This window comes from Lactuca saligna, chromosome 8 (assembly GCF_052625555.1).
Source record: "Lactuca saligna cultivar CGN05327 chromosome 8, ASM5262555v1, whole genome shotgun sequence".
Lineage (NCBI taxonomy): Eukaryota > Viridiplantae > Streptophyta > Magnoliopsida > Asterales > Asteraceae > Lactuca > Lactuca saligna.
This window is the reverse complement of record NC_136424.1, coordinates 205,637,226-205,643,629: the sequence shown is the minus strand read 5'-3', so window position 1 is coordinate 205,643,629 and position 6,404 is coordinate 205,637,226. Positions and strand designations below refer to the sequence as shown.

Sequence of the window (6,404 nt, the reverse complement as noted above, 5' to 3'; positions counted from 1 at the left end):
GTTGTTGATGCAAATTTTGTAAACGAGTTTCGTTTCAAAATCTGATCTTGAGATGCGAAGAAAAAGTTATTTAGAAATTTGTTTAGCGTATAAAAAAAAATTAACTGAAAAAAAAAAAACACAACTTCATCCCAAAATTCTTGCAAATTGAACATATAAACACGAATTTGAAAAACCTAAAAACCTAAATTGACATCTCCACCAGATGTTGAGATAAAAAAAAATTATGCCCGACGGTGAAGTGATGCATCTATGGAGTTTCAATTAGGTAGAAAATGTCGAGCAGACCCCAACTGTGGGTGTTTTATTGACACGGTGGTTCGTGGTGAAAAGGATGGAGGAGACCCCGACTATCGATGGTTTTAGGCCGGAGGAGAAATCGCAATGTCTATGGGGTAGTGGTGCGTGGTATTGATGGTGGCGGCAGGTGGATGTCACCGGTCTTGTTGGTGATGTTGGGAGCGGAGAATTAAGGTGATTAGGTTTGGGGGTAACGGAGAGAATCGGCGATGATGATGATAACCGGAAGTTGGATCGGGAGAAGAGTGAGAATGGGGAGAATTTGAAATCGTGTCGTAACTGAAAAAATGTAAAATTACTAATTAGTACATAATTGTATAATTACAATTAATAATTTATTTTGGTAAATAATTATACATGGCTTATTCTATTCATTGTTTTCATTTTTACAAGTGTTTTTACAAGAACCTACTTATATATATATATATATATATATATATATATATATATATATATATATATATATATATATATATAAAAGAGGTTAGGTTATTTTGTTTTTAGTAACTATTGTGTGTCAGAATGCATAGATCTGGATCATTGGATGGAATATAATCAAAGGTCATGATCTGAGGGTTTATGATAGTAGAATAGGATAACATGTACCATATAATCACACAAATTTGAGCATAAGGGCATTCTAGTCAATTAACCTATATTAAAAAAGGAAATTTTCGGATTTGTAGGGATAATTAATTACTTTATTTTTAAAAATCTAAATATTTCAAATTAATTTGAAATTAAAAATCCGATTTTTATTCTGTCAGAATGATAGAATTTTAACCATAAAGTAGTAACCATATTTTTCGATTTTATTCTATCAGAATGATAGAATGTCAACCATAAACTAGTAAATATATTCTGAAAGAATACACAAAATCGATTCTTGAATTAATAATATACCAAATAATTACATTGTACGATTGTGATTCGTTGAATTATAACAAACATTCTGAAAGAATAACAAACATAATTCTAAAAAAATAACAACATTCTAGATATCTTGTGTATGTTTGACCTCTAAGCCAATTCAAAATATGCTAGCATTCTATGAGATTGACATTTTGTGACATTGACATTCTGTCAGAATTGTATTGCATGAGAATGATTTTATACAAGGAGCCTTTCCCATCATGTCTTCAAGCCATTTCTATCACAAATTCATTGTCAAATACTTTATAGTGATCCACTTGTAACAACTGCACATTAAACATATAATTAATTAACTACAAATTCTATCATAATAAAGCAATAATATTCTTATATAATAAACTATTCTTTCAGAATGGAAATATTATAAAAAGGTAAACAAGGTCAAAGCTATGATCAGCCCATATGTCTGTTTGCTTCAACAACATAAACATAAGGAAAAGTCAGTTTGCTTCAACATCAAATCTATGATCAGGATAGATGTTTACTTCAACATCATAAACATAGATTGAATCATCAATACTTCCAGCTACAAGTTCTCTACCATCAAAGAATGGTAATTTCTGAAAAAAATAAAAAATTACAAAAACCCAACTCAAAAGACGTAATCAAAGATCAATAAAGTTCATGTAAACTTACCAGCATCTGCTCATTAACCGGTGATTCCATCACTAACCATGAATACAATCTGAGACTGTCATATTTCTCTTTGGCTTTTCATCAAACACTTTAAAAGCGCTCCTAAAAATGTTAGAATTAATCATAAATGAATTGATATAGCAAACAAAATTATATGTATCATGTGAATGAAGTAATCCTTCGAAACATGATCACATTACCACCATCAATATAATAAAGTAATAAACATATGTTTCATAATCATACATTCTTGAAAATATAAAACAAAAGCAAAAGTTTAAACATAAACATTATAGCATAGCCTATACCAACGTGGGTGGCTAAAAATCACAATCATCACATATATATACAAAGGTTGAAAGGCAACAAATGTATCTAACCCTTCTAGAAAAATCTAAATTGACCGACTTTACTGTGATTTCCCATCTTTTTAGAATTCAATTGTTATAATGTTTGTTGCGATGTGTATGTGATAACAGTTTCTGTACCATGTTTGACTAGTGCGCCATTAATATTTACAAACAAAGAAATTGGCACCAAGCAATATGAAAAACCACATACGACTATAACAAAGGAATCAGATTGATGAATGAAGAAATAAAAAAACAAATGATATAATAAGAAAAACCTTCGATTCTTTTTTTGCTTTGCGAGGATCAAATCACCCATTCTTTTTAGCTTTTCAAGGATTGATGCGATGATTATTATGTTGTTCCTTTTTTCTGTCATCACCGAGGATGTGTGAAGATCGGCGGCAATGATAGATGTGACATAGAGGCCGACGGAATGATGGACTGTGTGAAGGTCGGGGCAATTGTAGGGTTTTTTCTACAGGAGGTTTTGACTTTGACATCCCATATTTAAAGGAATAATAAATATACCAATGATCTACCATAATTAAATGATATATATATATATATATATATATATATATATATATATATATATATATATATATATATATATATATATATATATATATATATATATATATCTTAGTAATTATACCTTAGTAATTAAGCATTTAGCTTAAAATGGTGAATTTTAAGAGATACAAGTCTTATTGCATTATTTACAATGGGTTTATGCATTATAAAATAGACAAATCTTATCCGGTCGAACGCACGTTTTGAAAAGTTCTCTGACTCTGATCTTGAAATTGAATCGGTCAATAGTCAAAGATGAACCGATATTCCTCAAGTTATGCTAATTGACTCGGTCAAGTGGAAACACTCTATATTATACGCTCTAAGTTCTGGCCGATCTTCTTCTATATCATACGCTCTTAGTTTCCTTGGCTGAAATCATTTTCGGTTTCTCTCTGTTCTTCCTTTCTCAACCAAGAAACCCTAACATGACTCACCGCCACCGTTTACCCCTCCCACAACTGAACCAACAACCTACAAATGGATTTACTGCCACTATCGATTCCCGTTCTGCATTCTCTGTGACTATCCGTCTTCTCAATTGTCGACGAACACAACTTCCATTCGCTATTTTTGATTTATGTAGTTTTGTGTGATCAATTTGTTTCTTCAAGGTTATCTTGATGTTGATTTCAAGTTTAATTTTCTCTTACCGAGACGTGAAAGATGAATCATCAGTGTTTCTATTCATACGATAGTTTCCTTGTAACTGTCGTCTCTACCACTGCCAAATTGCTGCTATCTCCACCGCCGTTGTTGGTTCATCGAATCACCCATCCCCAAATCCAATTCACGATCTCGCTTCCTCCCGTCAAGAAAATCCCTATCAATTCATGAATTACTTTATGTGTGTTTTAATTTGTTTCATTTATTTCATTATAGGACATAAGCTTGAAAGAACAAGGCTTTGGCGGATGACGAATCTCTCAAATCCCTTGATTTGAATTTTGAAATCACTCTCTAAACCCTACTACCTCCTTCGATCACTATACTGGTCCTGTGTCTTCTCTTTCTTTTTTGTTTTTTATATTTATGTTTATATTTCTTTTCTTTCATATATGATTCAATCATAATCACACAATGTCATTAAATTATATTTTATTGGATTTTAGTTTGGTTTTTTACTATGACTCATATCCGTCTCAATCCATTTCCTATGTATCTTCCCTATGGAAGGGCTCTAATTTGTTCTTATTTTTTTTATTAGGTCTTGATGAACATGAGTAGATTTTCCAGCTTTGATTTTTTGTATTTTACTTTTCATATGCACTCTAAGATGCAGAGTCTACAAACAGTTGTTATTTAATTGCCCAGGTTTGAAATGTGCGATGTGTGAATGGTTGATTCTACCATGAAAGGTAAGAAGGATGTGGTATTCGTAGTTGCATCATTAATGGAAAAAGTTGAAGATTTCATTATTCACGGGGCTCTCTTCATCATCATTCAAAGAAAGTGCTGATGAAGGAGAAGATTTAAGCATTCACAAACCAACAGAAAGCTAGGACAAAATAAAGAAGAAAAGAAATGTAAAACATTTGGTGGAATTATATAGGGAGAGAAAAATCCAAAGAATAGCAGGGTGGATGATATCAAGACAATGAAAAACCAAACTTTGTAGAGATGCGGAATTTTGATCAGCAGCTACATTGAAGTTAATAGAGTCCATATCAGGTCACCACTTCATTACCTTTGTAAATTTTTGCATTTTATTTAATCTTATATTCATATAGTTAATAGTTTAGACTTTGTTAATTATAATTGTTGTAACATCCGAAATCCCAGGTATATTATTTAAATATTTATTTTTTTGGATTATGTGAAGGAACTCGGCGAGTTGATGCGTAGACTCACCGAGTAAGGTCGTGGTTGATCATCCGAGTTCGCATTGGACTCGGCGAGTCCACGCTGTTTAATGAAACCCTAATCCTCCGGGGTTGGAGCCTTTTTAAGGGTACTCTTAGCCTCCCATTGCGGCTACCAGTCCCTTGAGAGCACCCTTAGTGATCTATATTGTTTGGGAGGAAGGAGAAGCCATTATTGATCTTTCTATCCTTGGTTTTGCAAAAAGAAGGTGAGCAAGAGCAAGAGGAGGCTGAAGAAGGTGTGATTCAAGTGGTTTCAGAGTCCAGAGACTTCAACTTGAGGTATTCATTCGGACCTTCTTCAGTTTTGGTATTGAACTTAGAGATTAGGGTTTTCTAACCTCTTGTGAGGATGTTTATGTGGAGCAATTGGTCCCTTATCGAGTCTATGCTTTGGATCTGGACTCAAAGAGGTCTAGAGACTTCAATCCAATAAGCTTTATGAGTCCTTGTGGGGTGATTGGACATAGGTTGCCATTTTTGGGACTAAATCACCATTAGATGCCATTATGTATATTTATAAGCATCAAGATTCGATCTTTACGTGATTATATTGCTTGGGAAGGACAGATCTATGGATTTGAGGAACGATCTGACCTTAGGAGGTCAATAGAACCTGTGCATGGCATGTACTCGCCGAGTTATTCTTGGGACTCGGCGAGTTGAGTCAGGGTAGCCCCGTGATTCTTGCCTTGGGACTCGTCGAGTAAAGGGAGGGACTCGACGTGTTAAATGGGACTAAGGAGTTAAGTGGACATAGGTGAACTCGCCGAGTTGCCCAAGTGCACTCGCCGAGTCGGGTCAAAGTTTGACCGTTGACTTTGGTTGACTTTTATGGTTTGGTTAGCAATAAGGCCTTTTGAGCCAGAAGAGGGGTAAAATGGTCTTTTACCCTTCTGAGGAAAGGTGGGAGTATAGTTCTATTTATGGGAGTATATGTTTTATGTGTTTAGGCGGAGGCTAGATCGTATTCCTACCGAGTCAGTGATTTACCGAGATATCAGAGGTGAGTCTTCTCACTATACTGTACCTGGAAGGGTACCTATGTGTGACCGGAAGGTCAGATATGCCATATGATATATGAATTGTGTGTGATTAGTACCCGTTTGGTATGTGCTATGTATGCTATGCTTGATATGGACCGGAAGGCATTATGTTATAGGCCGGAAGGCATTGTGATGTGGACCGGAAGGTCGACGCGGATAGGACCAGAAGGTTTACCGGGTCGGGACGGAAGTCCCCTGAGACACATGGACTGGAAGGTCATGGCCTGGAAGGGCGTATGTGTGTAGGTGGTATTTTGGGGAATTCACTAAGCATTTATGCTTACAATTGTTGTGTTATGTGTTTTAGGTACTAGCAAGGACCGTAGGAAGGCGCCAGCATGATCTGTACACACTGACGGAAGATTTATTTTATGATCTTGGGATGTATTTTATTATTATGACATTTGCTAAACATGAGACTTAAGAATATTATATGATGGTTTATATTGTTTGAAAAATGAAAAATTATTTTGAAAATTTACATTGTTACAAGTTGGTATGAGAGCCTTGGTTTGAGGGATTCGGGTGCACCTTCGGGCGTAACTGAACTCAAACCGAGGATTTGAGAAAAAAATTTCCAATAATAAAAGCATTAAATTTTACAAGAGGTTTTGAGATAATCAAAGAAGGAGCAATGTGTTCGGTCAGCCAGCGCCCGAACGGTAAAATCCCCAAGATACCCTTACAATATGTGTTATGAG

General features: G+C 34.8%; 1 long non-coding RNA gene across 1 annotated transcript; it reads right to left on the bottom strand.

The window, feature by feature from the left end:
- Positions 1 to 1,170: 1,170 nt before the first annotated feature.
- On the bottom strand, positions 1,171 to 2,719 carry LOC145012527 (uncharacterized). Its single transcript, XR_013664563.1, has 3 exons — positions 2,498 to 2,719; positions 1,870 to 1,971; positions 1,171 to 1,499 (listed from the first exon to the last, which is right to left on the bottom strand). It is a non-coding gene; the product is annotated as an uncharacterized LOC145012527 (long non-coding RNA).
- Between the last annotated feature and the right edge of the window lie 3,685 nt (positions 2,720 to 6,404).